Below are 12856 nucleotides of genomic sequence, written 5' to 3' on the forward strand. Positions count from 1 at the left end.
TAATCTAGAGAACATATAGTTAAATTTAGTGCAATTATTTACATTTTTTTCAGACTCCTATTATTTACGGGTTAGAAATTATAATCTGAAATAGAAAACTAATGCATTAGATTGTTATTTTACAAGCCATAGATTTTTATAATTATGGCTAAATGAAATATATTTAAACTTTGGAGAACATATAAACTACCTACATCAAACACTTGAAAATTAAGGGTTAATTTAGAAATACTGCATACTGAAATATTTATAGAAACAACTGATATCATAGTATGTTTAAAGGAAGGCATAACAAACACAGAGTGTTTGCTTAGAACACAAGTAAATTAACTTTTATCAAGAATGTTCAAGGATTGTTTATTTTAAACTGTAAGATGCAGCCAATTATCTTTCCACTGATTTGCAGAAGCTTTCTGGTTAAATTAGGGAACTCAATATGATTGCGAGGCTATTGATGGAAGTTAGGAGTAGTCCTGGCACAGTTGCATTGGACTCTTTCCTGGTGGCCCTCTTGGAAAGAGATACATTTTGCCTCCCACACATTTGCTGTCCAATCATCCACCAGGCATCTGGTACAACAGATGGGCTCTGTGTATACCTGGAACAGTGACGCAAGTACAATCAGTACCTTCTCCACTTCTGCATGAATTTACTTATACTTTACTAGTTAGAGAGCGTTTTCCCACCCTGGAAATATGTACTGAGTATCAAATATGTGGAACAATGTGGTGATGAAGAAGTTGGATACAGACAGGAATCCTGACCTCTGCAAGTTTTATTCTAATTTAAGATGAATGCTTTGTCCAGCTTTACATTTAAATCCACTTTGATGTTTTCCTTATCAGGCCTACTTCTGGTCTGGTAATTCAGTTACTTTATATCATACTACTTTCAGCTTCACTCTATGTCAGACTACTTTATGTGTTTCTTCTTTTCTTTTCTTATTGTATAGTCTGTGATTTATATCCTCTTTTTGTTTTATCATCTAACCCCATCTCCATGCTTTATTGCACCTTCGAATCCTGTTTCCTTTCCTGAGAATATTATTAAATACCAGCTCGAGGGTTTTCTTAATCATTCCAAAACATCTGAAGAACCTCTTTTCAACATGTACATGCTATAATTAATTGCCCCAGGATTTTTCTGATTAAGTAGGTCTACAATGTGCCTTAGGTGTGTGATTTCTATACAGTTCTGTCTGTGTGGTTGGCAATGACTAATTGTAATTCAAAAATGACCATAAGGCTATGACAATATACTGTCTCCTTGAATTTTAAGAATTAAGTATCCTTGTGTTGGGAGCAACAGTGAAAATACCCTATATTTTCATAGTGCATGCGTGCTCAGGCACTTCAGTTGTGCCTGACCCTCTGAGACCCCATGGACCATGGCCCGCCAGGGTCTTCTGTCCATGGGGATTTCCAGGCAAGAATACTGGAGTGGGTTGCCATTTCCTTCTCCAGTGATAAAGTATGAAGTGAGTGACGTGAGTGAAGTCACTCAGTCATGTCCGACTCTGTGACCACATGGACTGCAGCCCACCAGGCTCCCCTGTCCATGGGATTTTCTAGGCAAGAGCACCAGAGTGGGTTACCATTGCTGTCTCCATATTTTCATAGTAACCTTGTATATTTTTATGACATGGAGTGGTGGGAGACTATATGCAAGGAGGAGACTGTATGCAAGATTCTAATGCAATACCTATATGTGTGTATGTATATATGTATATATATATGTGTGTGTGTGTATATATATATATATATATAAATACTGCACTCTCTCTCTATATATATATATACACACATATGTCTGAATGGACAAGAAAGAAACATGCTTATCGGACAACTGTTTACTATTCCTAGATATATTTGGACAGAGCAAGATCTTATTTTTATAGTTACTAACGGTTTTAGACTGAACATGTTCAATAAGTTGCAATCAGATCAGATCAGATCAGTCACTCAGTCATGTCCAACTCTTTGCGACCCCATGAATCGCAGCATGCCAGGCCTCCCTGTCCATCACCAACTCCCGGAGTTCACTGAGACTCACGTCCATCGAGTCAGTGATGCCATCAAGCCATCTCATCCTCTGCTGTCCCCTTCTCCTCTTGTCCCCAATCCCTCCCAGCATCAGAGTCTTTTCCAATGAGTCAATTCTTCTCATGAGGTGGCCAAAGTACTGGAGTTTCAGCTTTAGCATCATTCTTTTCTTTTTTTTTTTTTTTTTTGCCTTTTTTTTTTTTTTTATTCTTCCAATTTTATTTTATTTTTAAACTTTACATAATTGTATTAGTTTTGCCAAATATCAAAATGAATCCACCACAGGTATACATGTGTTCCCCATCCCGAACCCTCCTCCCTCCTCCCTCCCCATACCATCCCTCTGGGCCGTCCCAGTGCACCAGCCCCAAGCATCCAGCATCATGCATCGAACCTGGACTGGCAACTCGTTTCCTACATGATATTTTACATGTATTTTACATGTTTCATTGCCATTCTTTTCAAAGAAATCCCAGGGCTGATCTCCTTCAGAATGGACTGGTTTTGGATCTCCTTGCAGTCCAAGGGACCCTCAAGAGTCTTCTCCAACACCACAGTTCAAAAGCATCAATTCTTCGGTGCTCAGCCTTCTTCACAGTCCAACTCTCACATCCAAACATGACCACAGGAAAAACCATAGCCTTAACTAGATGAACCTTTGTTCGCAAAGTAATGTCTCTGCTTTAGAATATGCTATCTAGGTTGATCATAACTTTCCTTCCAAGGAGTAAGCGTCTTTTAATTTCATGGTTGCAGTCACCATCTGCAGTGATTTTGGAGCCCCAAAAAATAAAGTCTGACACTGTTTCCACTGTTTCCCCATCTATTTCCCATGAAGTGATGGGACCGGATGCCATGATCTTTGTTTTCTGAATGTTGAGCTTTAAGCCAACTTTTTCACTCTCCACTTTCACTTTCATCAAGAGGCTTTTTAGTTCCTCTTCACTTTCTGCCATAAGGGTGGTGTCATCTGCATATCTGAGGTTATTGATATTTCCCCTGGCAATATATTGAAATCTATATAAAATTCACAAAAAGGACTAATTTAATCAGTTTTGCGTTATGAAACAAGTAAAATAAGATACAAAGCAAATAATACCAGAGATCTTTGATATTTTAACTGGGGACATAATTTTTTTTAAAAAATAGAGCCAAAATTAACCAGTATTTCTTTCACTTACAAAAAAGAAATAAAAAAAATTCTGCCAAAATCATACACATTCCTAGTCATCTCTGCCTCTTTCTGTAGCTTATTATATACTTAAGTTGAAGAACCCATGCAGTTGCCTTACTGAATTGTGCACATTGTTCTCCCTTGACCCATGAATTCAGAGTCCTGTGAAAATGTAGCTTAGTAAATTTGAGGGAGAAAATATCACATTTTATTAATTTTGATTAGTCACATAATTAAAGGGGATCAAATAGAAATTATCTTTATTTAATGAGCTTAGACAGGAGATAAGAACATATGACTCTTCCCTGATTTGTCTAGAAGCTATCATAAAAATAACCGTGTTAAGTCATCAGCAAAAGTCAGGCAGGGAAAAGCAGATGAGCATCAGAATTGTTTATTACTTTTAAAAATAAAATAATAACTGTTACTAATCTACATCCCATGGACAGAGGAGCCTGGCAGGCTACAGTCCATAGGGTCACAAAGAGTTGGACATGACTGAAGCAGCTTAGCATGCATTCTACATACTGCTGAACTTAATATTTACTACTATTTCTGACTATGCTTCAGAGAGGAATGAAATGTTTAACCGATGTTTTCATTATTTCATACAGTTCTGCTTTAAATGCAGTGATAAGAGCATCCTAAAAATCACACTTATTTACTGTGAATTTGATAGTAGTCTAGATGCTTAGATTTTCAGGTGTACTGGCAAAATGTCACTGCTAAAACAAAAACAACAAAAACAACATGTGCATTCACATGCACACATGAATGGTGAGTTTGTCATTTCAAAATTAGCAAAGTTTAATGAGCAAAATATGTTAAGAAATTGATACACTTTGCAAAGTTTACACTCCCCAGGTTTTGAGTACCAAAGTGAAGGATATTTTACTAATGAAAGGCCCAGATTTACTGCCTCTTATGAATAACCTTCTTCTCCACCCCTCGCCCATTTTCCCCTGACACACAACACCTTGGTCTCTGATAGTTTGAACCTGATTGTTCTCTGTTGAAAGCAGATGATCTGGTCTAGCCACAGTCCAATCCATGACTGCTGAGCACTTTCTCTTTCTTATCAGGGCATCCTCACAAAGATGTGTTCTGTTTTTAAAACTGCTCTACCTTGCTGCTTCTAACTCCATTCTTGCATTGCTTTTAATGGTTTGAGTGCTTATCCTACATTAAAAATTTCTATAATAATGTATCACATATTCACTATAGAATTATTGTAATGTATATTAGGTAATATTACCACCATATTATTTACAATGTCTTATATAACAATTTTGGAGAAGGCGATGGCACCCCACTCCAGTACTCTTGCCTGGAAAATCCCATGGACAGAGGAGCCTGGTGGGCTGCAGTCCATGGGGTCGGTAGTGACTGAGTGACTTCACTTTCACTTTTCATTTTCATGCATTGGAGAAGGAAATGGCAACTCACTCCAGTGTTCTTGCCCGGAGAATCCCAGGGACGGGGGAGCCTGGTGGGCTGCCGTCATTGGGGTCGCACAGAGTCGGACATGATGGAAGCGACTTAGCAGCAGCAGCAGCATATAACAATTTATAAAAGTAAAAGGTTTTATATACTGAGAAATAAAGGACATCTTTTTCTTCATCTCAGTATCTGTTTCAATTTTTTTCCTTAAGTAACATAATTGAGATTTTCCCCATTTAACTTTGGATAGTTCAGAGCCTAATTTGTAGCCCTATACTAGAATACTGTAAGAGCATATCTACATGCCCCCCTCATTAATGATACTTTCTATCTTATATACACTTTCCCTGCACTGATTATATATTTGTATTTTTCAATTTTATTTCACATATTTAAATACTTCTGTAAATGACCTCTCCCCTTTTGTATAATATGGGAGAAGATTATATATAAAGAAACAACACAAGGATGCCTCTTGAACCATTGCTATTCAATATTGTACTGGAACTTCTAGCCAGAACAATTAGAAAACAGAAAGAAATAAAAGACAGCCAAAATGAGAAAGAAGAAGTAAAATAATCTCTACTCACAGATGACATATTCCTAAATACAGGAAATGCAATGACTACAAACAAATAGCACTAGAGCTAATGAAAAAATCAGCAAAATATCAGGGTAAAAGATTAATGCACAAAAATCTATTATATTTCTGAAAACATGCAGTGAGCAATCTGAGGAGAAAATTACAAAAGCAATTTCATTAATAGCATACAAGTGAACAAAATACCTAGGAATAAATTTAGTCAATAAAATGAAGTAATTGTACACTAAATACTACAAAAATAGCTGACAGAAATTAAAGGCCTAAATAAATTAAGGCAACCCATGTTCATCTGTTGAAAGAGATAATATTGTTTACAAGGTAATATGTGCCAAATACTCTCAATCCCTATCAAAATTTCAACAATCTTTCTGTAGAAATGAAAAACCCAATTATCAAATTCATATGGAATTTACAGGGACACCAAATAATCAAAACAAGACTTATAAAGATCAAATTTGGAGGACTTATTTTTTTTTAATTTCAAAACTTAATACAAAGCTACAGTAATCAAAACAATGTGGTACTGACATAAACATGGAATAGAATTGATAGTCAAAAACTAACACATATATGGTTAGTTAACTTCCCAAGAGGGTACCAAGATCATTCAATGGGGAAAGAATATTATCCTCAACAAATTGTAGTGGGACAACTGGACATCAGCATGCAAAAGAATAAAACTGGACCTCTACCTCATATCATGTAAAACTTCACTATGGTGGATTAACAATATAAGCACAAGACCTAAATCCATAAGAATATTATAATAAATTCTGTATCAATTACTAGCACCTTGGGTTGGGCAATGAATTCTTAGTTATGGAACAAAAAGTACAAGTAACAAGAGTAGATAAACTGTGTTTTATCAAAATCAAAAGCTTTTGTATATCAAAGGATACTATCAAGAAAATGTAAAACATCCTATAAAATAGAAAATATTTGAAAATAATAATGGTCTAATATTCATACATAAACCTTTTATCATTGAGTAGTGAAAAGCTACCAACTCAATCTAAATATGGGCAAATAACTTGAATATATTTCTCCAAATAAGAAATCCAAGTGGCCAACATTTGAAAAGATGTTCAGTTTTAATTATTAGGGAAACACAAATCAAAATAACAGTTAACTACTACTTCAATCTAGGATGATTGAAACAAACAAAATTTAAAAATACATGGAATCTTACAAGTGTTGGCAAGGAAGTGTAGAAACTGGATACGTAATACATTACTATTGAGAATGAAAAATGGTTCAGCTGTAAAGAAAGCAGCTTGGAGTTTTTTCAACGAAGTTAACATGGAATTATATATACCCAGGAATTCCATTTTGAAATACTAAAAACACATACTCATTCAAGTGTACACAAGTTCATGGCAGCAGTATTTATAATATCCAAAAAAGTGGAAGCAATCTTAATGTCCATAATCTGATGAACTGATATACATATTGTTGAATAAACCTATGATGAAATATCTTACATCTGTAAAAAGGAATGAAGTATTGATAAATTTTACAACCTGAGGTTTCCAACTGAAAGTCATACAGAAACCAGGTGAAATTATAGAGTGTTCAGAGTAAGCCTCCATGAAGAATGGAGACAAAGCAGATTTGAAAGCTCTTGCAGAGATAGTTTAGCAGTTCTTTCAGGCAAGAACAACAAGCGAATATTGCCATGTTTTCCATGGAAATCAGGATAGCTTAAAAGGTGTGCTTAAAAGGGAGAACAGTGGGAGAAAATATCACAGAGCTAATGGGAATCCAGAATATGTAGATAATTTTAGGCCATTTTAAGGACACAAGACAGAAATCCTGTGAGGTGCCCCAGAGGCCCTGTACAGAATGGCATATTTATTTCAAGGTCAAAAAGTCTTCATTTAAAGCTTGATTTTTTTTTGGGGGGGGGGGTGGGGGGGCGTGGAGTTTGCCAAAAACATCCAGATAAGCAAAGTGGCAAATATCTCAAAGGCAAATACAGAAAGTTTCATACTTGTGAACAAAACTTAGCTCTTTTAATACTGACAAGAAAGTAAGTAATCAAAGATTTGATAAATTCAACATGAAGCACAGTAAATTATTTTGGTAAGACATAAAATCTTTGCTCTTCAGGGAGATTACTTAAAAGCTAAAGGAAAATTTCTTTATATATATATATATATATTTATTAATAATAGACCAATAACCTAAGAAAACTGGCCTTTTAACAGAGAAAAAAGGAAATTCCAATTTTGCACCAGCATAGTTAGATATTAAAACTCATTTTTTTAAAAAAAACTTAAATCCATTCCAATCTTAGTCAGCCTGACCACACATAAAATTTCCTTCCCATGATTCCTTTTCCAGAAACCTTCTACAGCTTTTTTTTCTATCCATTCAGATTTTGTCTTGTTTTTCTTATTCTGAAACAACGAGGTCATTTTACTTTTCTTATCTACTTTTCACACACGGTTGTCTCATTTTAACCTTATCATTTCTAAATAGAATTGTTTACCTATAGTGAAAACTGAGTAGTAAGCAATTGTGGACTGTCTGTTTATATTAGCATTCTATAGACTTGGCAAATTTATAAATATATTTCATAATTTCTAGCAGTATATTCTTCCTCCCTGTAAATTTTTCAATGTCACACAAAATATGTTTGCTAAAACACCAAAATATTTGTGAAGCCAAAAGTGGATAAAACTATGTTCAGTAATTAATTTTCAGTATTTTATCTCATTTGGAAATGATCTAAATGTTTAATAAATATCTATCAATTAGCTTAGCTTTGTACTTTTAAGGTCATCAAAAGGATTTGGAATCTTTTTAAATAAATACACTATCAAACATAATTATTGTTGAAAAGTTCTATCAAACATAATTATTGTTGAAAAGTTCATTTTTAAACTATTATTTGTAAGCATTTACTTGTCATTAACAATTATATTTACACTGCTTATGAAAATTTGATGAGACATTAAAAAGCTAACCATCATCTTAACTTTGTTGCTGACAAATTCTGAAATAGAGATAACAAAAGATACCTTCCTCCGAAGATCCAGAGCCACTCCTAAAGACAATGACAATTCCCCTAAAGACTGGCAACATTCAATAGGACCCTAGCCACAAAACAAGCGCAACTCACATTTTTGTCTTGCCAAAAGGTTGTTTATTACTTTTGTAGTTTTCAAGTTGCTAGCTGATAGTTTTGTTGTCTGCATATGCAAGAATCAACAACCTGTGTGCACCAGGCAGGCAGAAAGCCGAGCCAAATTCTCACGACATAAAATCAGACAAATAAGACTTCAAAAGTTGTCCTTGGGAGAGAAAAGATTGATAACCAAAGAGGACCCCAAAACCAAATTCACAAGAGGCTGGGTTAGAAAGGAAGGGATAATGAGAAATTTTACATTCAGAGATACAGGGGAGCTAACTCTGATAAGAATGCTCACTTTTTGCTGGCTTCTGCCAGGTTTTCCAGGGTCTCATCTGCAGATTCCTAACCAAGAGGGGTTCAAAGTAGACACACTAGCCCCGGTATCCACCAGAATGTGGCAAGGTTGTCTATTAGTTTTCATGTTTCCAGACATAAAATAAGCAGGTCTTCTGGAAGCTGGCACACACGATTCTTTGAACTTGAGGATCCATATCCTTGGCCAAGCCTTGGATCTTCTGGAGCCAAATGAATGTCTAAGCTGGATGTATCACTAGTTTGGGGACTTTTTGTTGTTTTATAATATCCTTTATTGCACTGACATGTTGAGGTTGATGAGTGACCTAGTACCAATCCAACCCATTCCATGACCAACTTTTCCTGGCACAGGAGCCTTAGGGCTAGGAGGCAAGGGTTCCAACATCTTTTAAGTGCTTAGTCTATATCCACCAATTTTGCTGCTTTGGCTTCTGAGATTCCCACCAGCAATGGCTCTGTTACTTCTTTCACTGGAGGATTTCTTTATAGTTGTGGATGCCCTAATGGATTTTAATAGTTTGACTTGTGACTCTATTTTGATTCTGATAATCAAGTATGTCTGAATGTCTTGTCTTTATTTTCCCGAATCCTCCAATTATGCTGCTGATTTACCTCAAAGCATTTTAGTTCCCTAATGGTGAGCACCTGTTACACAGCACCAGTTGCAGACTCTCAATTTAACTACCCCAGAACCTTTCCAGGACCCTGGAAGTTTTAACAAACTCTGAAAACATCCTAGGATCTAGTTAAATATGTGTTTTAAATAGTTTGTTTGGATCAGATTGCTGCACACAAGGAAGGGGAACTGAAATCTGAGAATGACTTACCCACCGTCCATGGGAACAACAAGAGGAACACAGCACAAAGGGTTTAATGGTCACTTTACCTACGCACCTCCTCATCCCATAGATCTTTAGTAGTCAGCTTCAGATTCCACCCTCATCACCAACAACTGTTGGAAAAACATTAAAGAAAACAACTTCAGTGATACAAACTAATTTTATTTAATACTTAATGAAGTGAAAAGTCTCCTTTCAGAGAACTTCAAAATGGTATGGAAGGTAGAAAGCTTTTACAGGATAAAGAATAAAGAACAAGGAAGAGGAAAATAGAAAATATCTGATTTGCTGGGGCTACATAGTCAACCTTGTTTGGGATAAGAAGGAAGAAGGAAATAAATATAGAACCCACAGGGAGCTTGGAGTTTGAGGATTTGCTGACTGAATAAACTGCATTTCCAGTGAAGTGGGGCATTTGCAGGGGCATGAAAGTTATCTAGGATTCCACGTGGAAGTGAACTCACAAAGTACTTTTCATTCTCTGTCAGACTTATTTTACCTACATAAGGTAAAATCTAGGTCCACCCATGTTGTTGCAAATGGTATTATTTCATTCTTTTTAAAGCTGAGTAATATTTCATTACATATGTAAATATTATATTCATTATATATACATACATATATAAATACACACATCTTCCTTACCCATTCATCTATTAATAGCAGATTGCTTTTGTGTCTTCTCTATTGTAAAAAATGCAGCCATGAACAGACAGGTGCAGATATCTTTTCCAATTAGTATTTTTGGATAAATACCCAGAAGTAAATTGATGGATAACACGTTAATTCAGGGCTTCTCTGGTGGCTCGGTGATAAAGAATCCACCTGCCAACACAGGAGATGTGGGTTCGATTCCTGGGTCAGGAAGATCCCCTGGAGAAGGAAATGGCAACCCACTCCAGTATTCTTGCCTGGAAAATCCCATTGACAGAAGAGACTGGTATGCTATAATCCATTGGATCGCAAAAGAGTCAGACAAAACTTAGTGACTAAACAACAAAAACAGTGCTAGTTCAACTATGGGTTTTTGAAGAAAACCCATACTGTTTTCCATAGCAGCTGCACCAATTTATATTCCCACCAACAGTGCTCAAGAGTTCCCTTTTCTCCACATCCTAATCACAGGTATTATTGTTTTTTAGATAAGAGTCATTCTCACATGTGTGAGGTGATATCTCACTGTGCTTTTGATTTGCATTTCCCTGATAATTAATGATGCTGAGCCTTTTTTCATGTACCTGTTGGCTATCTGTATATTTTATTTGAAAACAATGTCTATGCAGATCCTCTGCCCATTTTCTATTGTACCTGCTTGCATTTTTGATGTTGCAGCTCTGTGATCTAACTTATATGTGGAATCTAGAAAGTAAAGCAAATGAACAAACAGAACAGAAACAGAGTTATAGATACAGAGAACAAATAGGTAGTTGCCAAGGGTAAGGGTGGGGAGAGAAAAAAAAAAAAACAGTTGAGAAAGATTAAAAGGTACAAACTTCCACTTGCAAAATAAGTGAATCATAGTATTACCGAAGCAGGTTTGCTTTGCTTGATATGCAGCAAGCCAAACTGCCAAGATGCCGAGGTTTGAAGCAGAGATTTAGTCAACAGATAGCCAAGCAAGGAAATTGAAGAACACTCAGAGCCACCTCCTCTAAGTCAAGGGACTCTGGGTGTTTGTGAGATAGAGAGTAAAGAAACCAGTCCATCTGGATCTGGGGAGAGTAGAAGCGTGAGGACCATGGAGAACATGGGGGAAGGTAATTGGAAACAGGTGAGGTAATGGCCATTCTGCTCATAGGTATAACTACACTACAGGCTCTGCACCACGTTCTCCTATGTGCCCAGTGGGAGGGTGGTTCATCCTATCCAGTCTTAACCAGTTCAGCTAGAACTAGATACAGCTGACTCCAATATCCTGGAATACAAGGCCAGCAAACACCTTCTTGTTAAGGCTACAGGCTGCTAGTGGGATATGCAAGTCTTTGTAGCAACAATTAAAATGAATAATAAGTATTAGGATAAAATATGCAGTATGAGAAGCTGCCTATGCAGACTGCTGAAAGTGCATATTACTAACTAGTCCAAACTTAAATTGTTAATAGGATTTTATTTCCATAATGGAATACTGAAAATTTCTGAGGAAAACCCACAAATGGGCAAAGTAAAACACACATACACACACCCCTCCCACACCTAACATACAATGTACTTATGTGTGTGTGTGTGTGTGTATGAAATTTTAGACACAGCTGAAGAGCATGTGTGTGTGTGTGTTTGTATATATGTATATGCATATGTAAACTGACAAATCAATGTGCTCTGCGTGTCCTGTCACGGCCGACTCTTTGTGTCCCTTCAGACTATAGTCTGCCAGGCTCCTCTGTCCATGGGATTTTTCAGGCAAGAACTGGAGTAGGTTGTCATTTCCTCCTCTAGGGGATCTTGCTGACCCAGGAATTGAACCTACATCTCCTTTGTTTCCTGCACTGCAGGCAGAATCTTTACTGCTGAGTCGAGGGAAGCCTGACAAATCAATATAAAATATTAAAAACGTAGCACAGAGACAAAGAATGCATGAAAAAGATTGCAAAGCATGGAGAACTAAGTTAGATGGCATTACATATATCTAATTTTTTTAAAGTAACTAGAAATAATTGGGTAGAGAATATATAAAGATAAGAGTTTTTTCTAGAAATATAAAATATCTTTTCTCATTTTAAAAAGCCAAATCCTCCTAATTATTAGTAACAATAACATCTCCACATACTTAATTGTAAGAAGCCAATGAGTCAAAATGAAAACAAACAAAAAAATTAAAAGCTTCTAGAAAGAAAAGAATGATTACATAATAAAGGATGATATTCTTAGAATTTATTTTTAAGCTCTTTTAGTGAGTTATGATTGACCCGCAAAACTTTGTGGATATTTAATTTATACAACTTTATGCATTTGTGTATAGTTTTACGTTCATAAAACCATCACCACAATCTATGTCATAAACACATACATATACATCACCACCAAAAATGTCTTCCTATACTCTTTATTCATTATCAGTACATTTTATATAAATGAATATGATTTTATAATGAGGGTAAAAATAAGACATTTTCGGACAAACATAAACCGAGAGAATTTAATACAACTTTGAAAACAATTCTCTTTTTTGGTAGGTTTATAAATCAAGAAGTGCAATAAAACTAAAATCTTGAGCAAATACTATATAAATCTGGAAAAGCAATTAAATAAAAGTGAAGCAAGACAAAGATAATTAAGGGCAAATTTTAAGAAATAAATCTATATATA

The 12856-nt window shown here is 35.7% G+C and overlaps 1 long non-coding RNA gene across 2 annotated transcripts; it reads right to left on the reverse strand.

The window, feature by feature from the left end:
* Nucleotides 1–331: 331 nt before the first annotated feature.
* LOC147373932 (uncharacterized) lies at nucleotides 332–11319 on the reverse strand. 2 transcript variants are annotated; one of them, XR_015162239.1, is made up of 3 exons: nucleotides 11078–11319; nucleotides 9606–9663; nucleotides 332–598 (listed from the first exon to the last, which is right to left on the reverse strand). It is a non-coding gene; the product is annotated as an uncharacterized LOC147373932 (long non-coding RNA). The 2 variants fall into 2 exon arrangements; XR_015162238.1 differs by lacking the exon at nucleotides 332–598 and adding an exon at nucleotides 8161–8911 and having other exon boundaries at nucleotides 11078–11310.
* Nucleotides 11320–12856: the final 1537 nt, after the last annotated feature.

Source organism: Bos grunniens, chromosome 4, assembly GCF_055505025.1.
Source record: "Bos grunniens cultivar Pamir isolate PY7600 chromosome 4, Bosgru_T2T1.0, whole genome shotgun sequence".
NCBI classification, from domain to species: Eukaryota; Metazoa; Chordata; class Mammalia; order Artiodactyla; family Bovidae; genus Bos; species Bos grunniens.